The sequence below is a fragment of the Panthera onca genome, chromosome A2 (assembly GCF_046562875.1).
Source record: "Panthera onca isolate mPanOnc1 chromosome A2, mPanOnc1 haplotype 2, whole genome shotgun sequence".
NCBI classification, from domain to species: Eukaryota; Metazoa; Chordata; class Mammalia; order Carnivora; family Felidae; genus Panthera; species Panthera onca.
Genome location: NC_138340.1, coordinates 92476868 through 92490360, shown reverse-complemented (window position 1 = coordinate 92490360; position 13493 = coordinate 92476868). Strand labels below are relative to the sequence as shown.

The window sequence follows — 13493 nt, the reverse complement described above, 5'->3', positions numbered from 1 at the left end:
TCTAATCAAGAATATTGAGGCCATTACAAAGCTGAACAACAACAAAAACTGAAGAACACAGTAGCTTTTTGAAACAACCAGAAAATACATTGTCAGAAGGCACTACATCTTTCATGCAAAATCATTTTTTGAACACCCTTCATGTGACAGACATTTGCCAGATGTTAGGGATATGGCAGGGTGCACAGAATGCATGATTCTTGCCCACTTGCAAAACACTTATGATTCCACATAAGATACACAAATGATTTTTTTTCCAATTTATGTCCTATAAGGCAATTAATGATATGTAGTTTCTATATGACCTATTTTAAGTTGCTCTCTCCCTTCCCTCACCCAGGATTAATGCTTTTTTGAATATTTAAAATTTTGTAGTTTGTTTAAACAATTAACATCAATATCTTGACAACTTCAGTGATATCTATCCAAAATTATTTCAATGTCTCATGAAACAGGCTTTGGATTTAGTAGAAGAAATATGGTTGCATCATTTCACTTTTTTATTATTTGATCTTCAGCTTCTTCAAGGGAAAAAGAGCAATCTCCAAATACACCTCAGATTTGTCATATGCAGATAATTTGTCATCACTTGTTCCATGTAAGAATCAAAATTCAGGAAAGACTTTCTATTTTTAAATTCTGTAATATAGATTTAGACACAGAATGGCATTTTTCACCGTTAGCCGAACTCGAAGTTCTGTTCATTTAAATTTAGTAACTGAAAGGGTACATTCTAGATAAAATGTGAAGTAATTCTTCTGGTTAAGAAAGATTAATAACATACAAGCATTTTATCAGTTTAGTAAATATTAAACACCTAATATTTGTCAGCAATGTGCTACTTACTCTTTGAAATGTGAAAAAGACCCAAGCATCCACTCATTGAGAGCAAGTGTTCAGCAACAAAATGAGTGGAGACAGAAGTAAATGTTCTCCAGGCCAAAACAAAACAAAACAAACAAACAAAAACAAAAACATAGAGAAAAAACTTGGTAAAGAAGTAAGCCGTGGTCTAGGCTTGTGGATGTGAGGAGAGGTTGGGGAGGGCAGATGAGAACAGAGAATAAGCAGAAACAGGAAGGAGAAAATGAGCCCTAAATGTTCATTGGATCAGGCAGAATTCCTTCAGCAAGGTAAATTATGCTTGTTTGGGAAGAGTACTTGTTTAAAGTTTAAAGTGAATAGAAGACCAGTTTACAAATAAAGTTACGTATTTCACTTTTATTGGTCAATAATACTTTCTGATATGAAAAATATCAAGCGAAAATTAATTTATTAAGACAAAGACATTAAAAATCTGAGTCATTTTTAGAGGAAGTTATAGAAACTATCTCAGTGGTAATACTATTAATTTACTTAGTATACTGTTATTTTACATTTAAAGGATTTAAAGTGTCAATCATGAAAGTAACTGGAAAATAAGCACAAAGCAAGTTAAATAAATTACTTATATACTTATTTATCTTTTTTAGTGAGCACACCAGAATGAATTTATTCGAATGAAAGTTATCCATCCTAGTAATAGCCACATCAGGAGGGCTTATAACTTATTTCTGTCACAACATCACTGCTGAAAACATTTAGTGACTTTTAAGTGACAGATGAATTAAGAAGGTTTATAAATCAAAGGGAGTGTAAATAGTTTAGCTACCTCTAGTTTTTTGATTCCCAAATAACATATACTCCAACTTGACTGGTGACCTTAATATTCAGTCTTCATTCATAAAAACTTTTTTTTTAAATATTGCACTCACTCTCAAATCTGCTATCATGAAACCTATTAAAAGAACGTGACACTGTCTATAAGGGAGAACACAAATATGTTTTCAGTAACTGTTGCATTATTGAGATTCCTATATAGCTCACTGATATCACGTCTTTAAAAGGAAGACACCCATGTACTATATGTTTGGGTATATTTGATAAAATGCTGAAATATTCAGACCTTATGAATGTAATTTAATTTGACCAAGTAAAAAAATGTGACTTATTAAACTTTAGGACAACTCATAAGGTAATTCTCAGTCCAATGAGAGTTATGGTTTCATTACAGTAAAATTTTCCATAAAACTAGAGTACAGAAAGAAGTTAACCGAAACAGAAAATGAGTATCTTAATACTGAGCATGTAGCATTCAATGTTCTTATAACAACGAACATAGGACATACTATATATATGTGTGTGTATATATATATATATATTCAATAAGCATGTGACATTTAAACTGGTGTGGCCTGTGCCATTCTAATTCTTTTATTTTGATATGGATATCTTTACAGTAAACAGACATGCCAATGCTCTTATGTTCGTTTCAGAGTAACCAAGGGCTTTCGGGAAGGTTATAGTTTTCATGAAGGTTAACTAAAATAATGTTATTTGGAAGGAAAAATCCTCCCAGGGTGAATTTAAAATTTTTACTGTCTTCATTTTAATTAAAGAGGCATCTGGATTCCTTCATGGAGAATTATTGTTTGATACAAATAGATTTTTACATTCAGGGACTTTATCGTAACTTTAGTGACACAAAACCACATTTCAATTCAGTTATTCCCACAATTCAATTCAGAATTCCCCCAACTTCCATGAGGAAGTAGAAATGAGACAGCCCATCACCAACTCTGAGATTATTTCACAGTGGAGAAAATGACTTAATATAGAATTAGAGTTCTCCCCCTTGTGGCCAATTATGTAAATTTCCAGATTACCTGCTGATGGGATTTAAGCAATAAACAGCACATAGTTGTTCAGAAAATATAAAGGGAACCCTCAAAGGCAATTTTCAAATGTCTGCTCTACTCTACTTGTTTGGCAGATAAAGATTCTGAGACCCAAAGACATGAAGCGTTTGCACGCAGTGAAAGCAAGAATTGATAACACAGTGTCCTATTTCCACTTCACTAATTTACATAATTAGCTGTGGTCACAGTTAGTTTAGGGGGTCTGGATTTAATTCTGAGTGGTCTCTTCACTGCTGCACATTACCCTTCCTGTGCTCCAGCCCTCACTCACATACTGCCTTCTCCAGATGTCCCACTGCCTTTCCACAGGCGTCTCTATCTCCATAAGCTCTAGATGGAATGCATCCTTCCCTGCCACCACACTTCCTTTGATTTCCCTCCCCCAGCTGCACTCTCTGTTGCTATAAAATGGACGACTCTCCACACAGTTGCCAAGTCAGAAACTTGAACTTCAGCCTAATTACCCTTCCTCCTTTTCATCAGTGACAGCCAATCAGTGCAAGCCCCACCCACCCTCTTTCCACAGAAAGTATTTCTAGTGTCTGGCCTTGTCTTTGGGCTCTCCTTTGGGATCTCCCTCACTCCAGTCTCCTCTTCCTCCTCTTTCTCTTGCTAGTCCATATAATATTTCCATCAATGTTAAAAGAAGCGTAGCACAAATTTAAGAGAGCCACCTCTGGTATCAAATTGCTGTGTTGAACTAGCTCCAGAACTTGAAGCGCTGTAATTTGCTGCTTCACCTTTCAACACCTCAGACTCCTCACCTATAAAATGAGTGTGATAACAGTACCTACATTATAAGATTGATTAGGGGTATGTTGCATGAAATAATGGTATAATAATTGTGCATGTAGTAAGCATTCAATAAATGTCATTCCTCCAATCAAAATTCTTCAATGACTTCCATTTCACCTCCAGGATAAAATGCAAAATTCTATCATGATCTGCAAAGCTTGGATTCCCAATATTCCACCTCTCTGTCTTCATCTTCTTTCTTTACTTCTCTTAGCAAAATTCTGCTTATTGATCAAATTATATTTCCTCTGTGAAGCCTGGCAAACTCGAGAAACCCTCATTGTAAACTTGGACTAAGAATACCTTCTGGAAGTGATTCAGTGGAACTTTTGTATTTATATGTTACTATTCACTGAGCCAAGAATAGGAACTCATTCCAATTCATTGGATTAAAAATAAAAATACTCCTTCCTGTTGAAGCATCTGAGCAAGCTACTAGTAAGGTATATAACCTTTATTTCATATTTTAAAGCTGTTTTCTTTATGTTCTTCGAGGCCTTGTTTCAGTAGCCACACTTACCTGTTCTTTGAGAGATACATGCTTGAGAAAGCTAATATTTATTACCTAAATTTTCTTAAGTTATTATAAAAGTATAAATATGATTCCATTTTATTCATACACTTCATATTTCTAAACTCTCTCTAAAATATTAACCATTTTTAAAGATCCTGTTTCTAAAACAGTGCATTAAATGCAAAGCCTTGATTTACGGAGAAATAAATGTCTGAATATTGAACATATTTACATTTTACCAAAATGCATTCTAGTGTAATGACCTCCCAGGGGAAATCTCTCACTCATGTCTCACCTTCTTTCTGTCTCTCTCTCTCTTGTTTATACTAGACTCAGTTTATACCAGACTTTACTTTTTGAAAACAAGTGTAATAGACTACAACAAGGTTTATCACAGGTAAAACTACACACCTTGTAATATTTTGATTCATTGATTCTTCACTTTCTATCCTACACAGTGGCAATTCATGAGTATATTCCAGCCAATATCAAAATGACAAAATGAAAAGAACATTGTAATGAGAAGACTTACCTTTGTTATGCACTCCATTGCCAACTCATAATGTGGCCCTGAACAAGTAATTTGTTCCTTCTGGGTTCTCTGTTCATCTACATCGTAGCATCTCTGAGCATTATAAACAAGTCCCTGAAGCCCTTGAACTGTTAAGCAAAAATGTGTCTGAAAAGAAAGACTTCTTGTTTTAGATCACTAGGAGGAAAATATTAAGATGTTTTTATTAAAAATCTGAAGCCTAATGTGTGAATGAATGAATGAATGAATCTACCTTATCAGAGAGTACCCATGGACAATACCCACATTTTCCTTTAAAAATTCCATCCTGGATGTATCCATTTTAGTGCAAGGATGAATGGGAAACTGACAAGCCAGAAATCTATATACAGGATTATGACATCTAAATAGCAAGTTTGGTAGCACTTATGAAGTCAGAAGAAACTGTGAAGAGTGGAACATTTTACTTTAAGGTTGATGGGAAGCCATTGAAGATTTTCAGCAGGGCATAATCAGACCGGTTTGGCTGCTGAGTGAAGAATGGACTGGCAGGAGACATGTTGACAGACAGCCTTCTTAGGAAGGGGTTACAGGTCTTCTGGGAGGGGATGATAATAGTTCCCACCAGATTAATGACTATGGAGATGGATCTAAAGGGACCAGTTTGAGAGATAATCAGGAGGTAAATAAACATAGGTTATGAGGGAGTGAAAAGTGTCAACTATTTTAGGTTTCTAGTTTTTACCACAAGACGGTTCCATTCCCGAGGTAGGAAATATATAAGGAGTATAGAGTTTGTAAAGGAAAATGTGCTTTCAATTACTGATATATTACAGTTACATCAGGTTGGAATCACTTTTGTTTGATTCTTCAACTATTAATATCTTTCGGTGATGTATAGAGAATGTGTTTCATATTAAATCTCATACTTTGTTGCAATGGCTAAGTACTAATATGCATCTTCTGATAAGAGCAAGTAACTTCCAGGAAAGTTAAACAGTTTGATAAGTTAAAATAAATCAATCTAAAAGAGCAACTGCCCCAAAGATTATCCTGAGTCTGATATTCACTGCCATGGCTCCCCTTAATATCATATCTGCATTCAGTTGAGCCAAATATAAAACCAGCAGCTCTTAGTGAGCTTAATTCCTTCCCTTAGTCAAATAAAGCTCATTCGAAATACTAATAATCATTTATTGATTCCCACATAAATTTATTCAATGCCATGCCATTGTCATTTATTGATATGTACAGTCATGTGTTAAGGGCACAAACATATAAAGCCTCCATAGGGCCCTTCCAAATTCATTGGCATACTATTTATTCCATTTGCAATAAAAATGTAGGTAAAAAGGTGTCTTTTGGCATTATATTGAAATGACTTGTCCTCTGTTTCTCTCAGTTAGTTGCAGGACAACATGACACACACTGAATTTTACTCTTTCTCCGCATTTAATCATTCAAGTGTGAACTGACAAAGTGTGTCAAACACTTAATCAGGCATGGAGGTGTGGGGGTGCCATGCAATCATGAGCAAATAATATGCAGTCTCTATCTCCCTCTACCCCAGACACAAAAAAATTAAAGTTACAGTAATTATATTAATATGTAATAATATATAATTATAATTATTGTTATCATCTTGAATATACAGGTTGCAATTATTTTCTAACTTTACCTAGGGTAAAGAATTAGGGGATGCCTCTGAGGGAAGAAAGATACAAGGATTTCTGGAAGTTACATAGAACTGAGCCAAATAAAAGGCAAGGAGTAGGAGGGGAGTGTTCCTGGTGGAGGATACCAGGGATGTGCTAAAACCCAAAGGCCAGAAGAGTCACACTGTGTTGGATGGAAGTTGAGAAAGAATATCAATAAGGCAGGGGTTGAAGTACAAATGAAGTACTCTTATGAAGTACATAAGAGATGAGATTGGATAGGTAGGCCTGGGACCAGATTATGCAGACACTTAGAGCTACATAAGCTAGATAAGCTACCAAGATTTCATCTCAAGTGAAATGGGACACAGTTTTGTTTAAATCAGAGAAATGCCATGATCAGCTATGCATTATAGAAGTACCACTTTGAATTGAGAGAAGAGATGAGAAGAGTACTTGGTAACTAGACCAGGTACACCTATCAGGAGGCCACTACAATAATCAGGTAAAGAGATGAAAGGAAGTCTATACAAAGATAACGACAATAAGAAGAGAGAGTGCTGCCAAAAATCAAGAGATCTATATCTTGGTTTCTGATTGAAAGTAGAGAGTGTGAAGAAGACAGAGTCAACATGAGCCATGGTGCCATTCCCCAAGATAGGCAATACTGGAAGAGCAGCAGCTTGGGGTGTGTAGGGAGTGAGGTGAAGTTTTCTGTTTTGAACATGCCGAATCTGAGGTTTCTGCGAAACATCAATGTTAAACTATCCAGTAGAGATTTGGATATATTCCCCAAAGCTCTGGACACGGGTCTGGTAGAGACAGAGATCGAACATCACCACAGATGATGACTGAGCTTTCAGGAGTAGTACTATCCCCCAGCACAAGAAGATAGTGAAGAAAGAAGACAGTCTACTTCAAAACCCTGAGGAATGTCCTGGGAAGAACAAGGACCCACAAAGAAGTCTAGGAAGACATTATTTAAATCACCCAGAAGCAGAGAAAATGAAACAGATAGGGGAAGTGTCAAGGAAGCCAAAGGAAAAGCACATTTCTTTTAAAACAGAGTACTCGATAGTATCCATTGTGGTCTCAAAGTCAAGTAATAAAAGGAATAAAAAGTAAATCTAATGACAAAGAGATCACTGGTGACTTGGAACAAGTGACTGGAGACAGAAGCAGGATACAGTAGGTCGAGGAGTGAGGGCTGGGTGAGGAAACAGAACAAAGTATAAACAGCATTTCTACAAGCTTGGCTATTGACGTAGTTGTCAGTGAATCTGCAGAATCAGTTTAGGAATGCAAAGGGCCTTCTTGAGATTTTAAAGTTTTTACTAAAAGAGAGCCCATCATTTATTCTGGTTCCAAGAAAGGAATCTGTCCTCTCATGGGAGATTAAACATCCAATCATGGCCCAAGAGGGAGAGTTCTACCCAGATTTGAATGGCAAAGATCTGGTCTTGTACCTTAAAGGTCCTCAAGTGACTATTTGTACAGTTCTGGAAAAGAATGATTGCTCAATAAACATTTTGTTTAGATAAATGCACTAATCTCTGGGAGAAATCTAACTATGCAGAAAGTGGCTTTAGAATATATATGAGCTCAAACTTCTGGTTATTCCATTGGTGCTTCCATGGTCAAACTTTTATAGTTGACTGCAGATTATGCCATGTGCTTTATCTACTTTATGGATCAGCCCCATTACATTTGTAAATTTTGCTCTGACCATTATCCAGACTGCTTCCTTCTTTGCTCAGTCAGGGCATGCTAGGAAATTGCAAATTACAATCAAATCTCAATTTTCCAAACTAATGATTTTAAAGAGCAATAATGCATAATCCAAAATGATGGTGAATTCATGAACCATTTATCTCTGTAATGTATATTCATTAAATTTGACTATAAGTACATCTTAGATGTCATTCACAATGAAATGATGAAGCATTTCAACTGAAATGGCTCAAGAGGACTTGTAAGGTTTTCTAATTTCTATTTCTGCTTCCTCCTATATCCTATTATTTATATCACCTTTTATGTTTAGGTGACTAATTAAAATAAAATAACATACCATGTTTTTAGGATGGAGGAAATAATAAGCAGCATTTCCTTACTGTTGCCATCATCCTCTATAGTGCTCTCTCTCTCTCTCTCTCACTCTCTCTCTCTCTCTTCCTCCCTCCCTCTCTCTCTGAAAAGTTTCAGTCAAAAAAGGAACGAGAACAGTATAATGAACCTTCAACAGTGATCAGCGTCTCTTTTTAAAATTTACTTTTTGTTAAGTAACATGACTATGATCTCTGAGATACCATAGATTAAGAAAGGACACAGGAGCACCTGGGTGGCTCAGTTGGCTAAGCATCTGACTTTCACTCAGGTCATGATCTCACAGTTTGTAGGTTCAAGCCCCATGTTGGGCTCTGTGCTGACAGCTGAGAGCCTACAGCCTGCTTCAAATTCTGTGTCTCCCTCTTTCTCTGCCTCTCTCCTACTTGCGTTCTCCCCTACTTGTCTCTCTCAAAAATAAATACTTAATTTTTTTCATTAAAAAAAAGAAAGGACACAAGTATGATAACTAGAAGGAGCTTCATTACAAGGTGTATTACAGTCTCGTCCTTCAGTGATGAAAATGGAGCAAGTAGAGGTTCAAAGCACAGCACTGACTGATGGTAAGGCAAGAGCTAGACATCATCCACATCTTGCTTATCCTCTCCAATGAAATTAAGGCTACACCTCTACTGCCTTATTCTTGGTACACAATATTTCCAAAAATCCACATATTATTAAATGCTATTTCCCACCATCTTACAATGTGCAAACTATATGCAAAAACTTGGAGGGTTTTAAAAGTCTGCATATTAGCCACATGATTATCAGGCTGAGTTTTTAGGGGTGAACAGCTGAGTGATGAGTTGTAAGAAGCAAAGAAAGTCCTCACATCAGTTGTTTTTTAAAAGGATATCATCCATGAACGTACTCAGTATTTATCTCTTTATGGGATGATTTCAGCAATTCCTGTATTCCTTTCACCACCCACAAGGGGAGGTAATTAGCAGCTTGACATTTTCACTTTTGACCTTCTTATATAAGCAGCAAATGTTTTTCTAGACTTGAAGATGTTTAGGGATTTCATATAATATTAAGTCGAAATGAGTATAGTGTTTTCCTCAAGAGTCCTCCCGTCCATAAAAACTGCTTTGTGGGATAATTCTTATGAGGGCCACTAACTCATGTCTGCTGCTAAAGATGTTTACTCAAGGGATAGTGCCATGTCAGAGATGCTGGAGACCCACAGCTTACAGGCAGGCACACTCCACTCACAGAAGTGCCATTTCTTATCTCTGGCACTACCTGGCTCTCTTTGTTAATATTAACCAAATGATAGCTGTGTAAGCACAAGTAATTAGTTTACAAATGACAAAAAGACAATGCTTCCCCTTTTGTATCATAGAAGAGACACCAAAATATCTCTTTGATGAAGATAACTCTCAGTTGATTAACAGGAATAAAATGCTTACATAAATAGAATTATATGTGCATATTTAGAATAGAATTATAAGTTAGACATATCAGTACACACACACACACACACACACACACACACACACACACATGAGTATATGCACAATGCTCTTAACCCAAACTAGAGAAACCAATTAAGATTCATGAAACTACTCCCAATCAAGTGGGAGAATCAGGGATTTAACTATCAAAGTTTAACAGAACAGTACAAGAAAATCCTTTTGTATAAATAATACAGATCATTACGTTACCAGATATGTCCTCCCATCTCCTCTCTGACTCCCATCTGAGAAGCTGCCCATCAAACTTTCTCAGAGTGTCTCCTCCCACAGCTCCTTGTGTGGGTCACAGACTGCCCTGCACCTTTCCTCCCACCCAATCTCTCTCTCTCCCCGTTCCATTAAGTAAACACACATGTACACACACAAGCTAGACTAATCATTATCAGAGGCAGAGAGAGGCCATTTGTAAGGCAGCGATTGATGAAGCTGAAATAAGAAACAGATGAGATATCTGGAAATACCAGAGACACAGTCTCCTCAACTCCTGATTCCATTTCCTAGCCCTGACTGAGGCCCTAACATTTTCGAACCAGGAATCTTCTCTTATAAGTCAGTTGAAGTAATTTTGGGGTTTTTCTTTTCCTTGAAGCAAACAATTTCTTAGCAGCCTGACAAATGTTTTTCAAAGCAACCCACTCACACACAGTGCAGAGTTCTAGGTTTCGTACTAGAAGATTTGTGGTCCACTCTCTTATTTTCTGCTAGCTAACTGTGACCTTAAGACAGTTATTAACCTCTCTGGGCCTCAGTTTTGTTGCCTATAAATTGAATGAGCATCCAAATATTAAATGAGATAAATCATACATGAAAATAACCAGTAACTCAATAAGTCATTATTGAATTCATCAGAGTTTACAGTGTGCTCTGCGAGTCTGCAGTTTTCATAATGCAGTTATGACAATACGCTTTGTGACAAGGACATGAGATGGTTTGAATTCTGACCAGCAGCCTAGGGAGACCTCAGGGATGTCAGGCCAATTAGTCAAGCTGCTGATACATAATGCTTCTGCAGCAAGCCTCCAGTCGTCTAGAGATATTCTAGAAAATCCCCTAGCAGGGTAAAGCACAGGGTTAGTCCTTTAGCTGGCTTTTGTTCCTGCCTTTAATATTTTCTGGAAGAGTCTGAGCTACTCTTCCATAAATGCTTAAATACCACTTCAGACAACTGGACCCTGATAAGTTAATTAACTTTTATTAATATGTGTTATGAATACCCGACTTATACTCTTCAATAATAATGTGAAGATTAGAAAATCACTCACCACTGTAATTAAATGGTTTAATATACTTATGAGGGAATTTATTATTATTATTTTTAAAAACTCGAATTCTAATAAGATGAAAATGGACTTATGTAGGTTTTATGAGTTTTGTTTCTATTACATGTTTCTAAGAAGAAATTCGTTGCTTAATCACATGTACCTGAAGGGATAAGGTAATAACACCATTATGCGTTGTCACCTGACATACATAGATTGATTTTTACTATTCATAATTATGAGGAGAATTAGGGTATGATAAAATAAGAAATAGTACATAATAATAAAGAAAGTAAATAAACATTTTTATTTTCTCCTATGAAGAGAGATAATTTGGGGTCTTCACCTTGAAAAATTACATTATTTGCAATTTATATGAGATAAAAAAAATTCAAAGTATCCATTTCACTTTTCAATTATTATGCATTCTTAGTGTCTTTGGGTTCTTGGAAAACGCCTTTATAATTTTCTGTAATTGCCAATAGCGAGCTTTTATCATTAGTTTTTTTTTTTACTAAAACCTGAACATTAGTTAATTATACCTACACTTTGCAGTACATACGGATATTGTGTCGAAGTTCTATCTGCTAATTTTGCCATGTGTGCAGGAACTCAAATTTTACACTTACTTTAACTTTTTTTAAATGTTTATTTATTTTGAGAGAGAGAGAGAGGAAGCAGGGAAGAGGCAAAGGTAAAGGGAGAGAGAGAGAATCCCAAGCAGGATCCACAGTCGGGTGGCTTACAACCCTGGAATCATGACCTGAGCTGAAATCAAGAGTCAGATGCTCAACCGACTGAGCCACTCCCCGCCTACTTTAGCTTGATATTTTCATTTTGACCCACTCTAGGCAACTATGACTCAATGAATGAATCCAAGAATGACCAAGGGGACAGAGTTTTATTGAATGCCTCCTGAACTACAGACTCTGCAGTACCCAGGTGCTGTCATTTAAATGGCAGTCTCCTGCTGCCAGGAGACTCAAAGAAAGAAAAACCGATATGTGAACCAACAATTTAAGTGCCACTATATTGTAATAAAGGGATGTGAAAATCATCATGGTGGCACACAGAGAGAATAATCAATTCTCCAAGAAATGCTTTCACATCTGAGCCTTGGAATCTGAAGGTCCTGGATCCAAGCCCAAGCTCTCTGACACTCAGGAGTTGTGAAATGGGGAGCTTCATCTCATCTGCAAAACGAAGTCAATAGTGCCAACATTTTAAAATTGTTTTAAAAATTAAATAAAACAATGTATGAAAGGCTTGCTTTGGCCTAGTATGTCTGACATAAAATGAGTGCTTCTAACCTGCTACTGTAACTGTGACCTGGGAATTAGGGAGGTATTTAGAACTCCAGGGCAGCTTCATGGAGGATATTCACAGGACTTACCAGTGGGAAAAGGAAAGGACAGAGAGTAAGAAAATCACAAAACCTTCCTCTGCCCCGGCCTCTGAATTACAAATCAAGGCAGCATTGGTGAGTGGCCACTGGTTCACTAATTCCCTATTGTTAGTGTGTACAACACACTCATGGGCTCCTTGTTTAAAGTGCAGATCCCCGGCCCCACCCCAGGCATTCTGATTCTATCAAGTCTAGTCTGGGGACATCAAATTCTGCAGTTTAACCCCTTTTAGACAGTAACTGAAGAAGAGGAGCTCTACAGACAGTTCTAACTTGATTTTACTACAAGTAGCTAAATTGCCATATTTGGCTTGTAATTTAAGTCTTATCGTTCATCTTTATGTTCTAGAATCAGGAGAGAGTGACACATATACACACAGAGAAGTACTTACTACTGATTGCATTTAAAGCAGCCAACTTGATGACCTTTCTCTAGAATATTCACATTTTAACCCCAATTTTTGAAAAATGAACCATAATGGCAAAGATTGGAAATGTCCTCTTCTGAGACATTTGTCATACAGGTTTATTTGTATAATGTGTGTTTTCCATTCTAGACTGGAAATTCCATTGAGGCAGACAACAGGGGCACTGGATTTGCATCAGTAGCCCCCTCAGCTCACACAATGCCAGACAAAGTTAATCAAGAAGCATTTTGTTTTTAAAAAAATGGAAAATGCTTGCATTCTTTGGCAGGAGGAAGAATGGCAGAAGAATCACAGGGCAGGAGTAGACAGGAGAAATATCTAGGAAGTACAATGAGCAGGTGTACCGATCTGATGAGGGATTAAAGAAAAACACTCTCAAGCTTCAAGCCTATGTTGTTGGATGAAAACGATGTCCCCAACCAAGGAAGAACACACTTGATGGAAGATATATTTTTAGAGGTTATGTGTCTGAGATGTCTGTGAGAGATAATGAGTGAAGGACTACACATGTATACAAACCTAAAATTCTAAGGTGTGGTGAGCAGAATAACAGCCCCCATCGATGCCCGTGATCAAATTCTCAGAACCCATAAATTCTATCTCACAT

General features: G+C 36.8%; 1 protein-coding gene across 1 annotated transcript in view; it reads right to left on the bottom strand.

The window, feature by feature from the left end:
* Nucleotides 1-13493, bottom strand: part of ZNF804B (zinc finger protein 804B) — a 506862-nt gene that overhangs the window by 478684 nt on the left and 14685 nt on the right. The gene's annotated exons all lie outside the window — the stretch shown is intronic.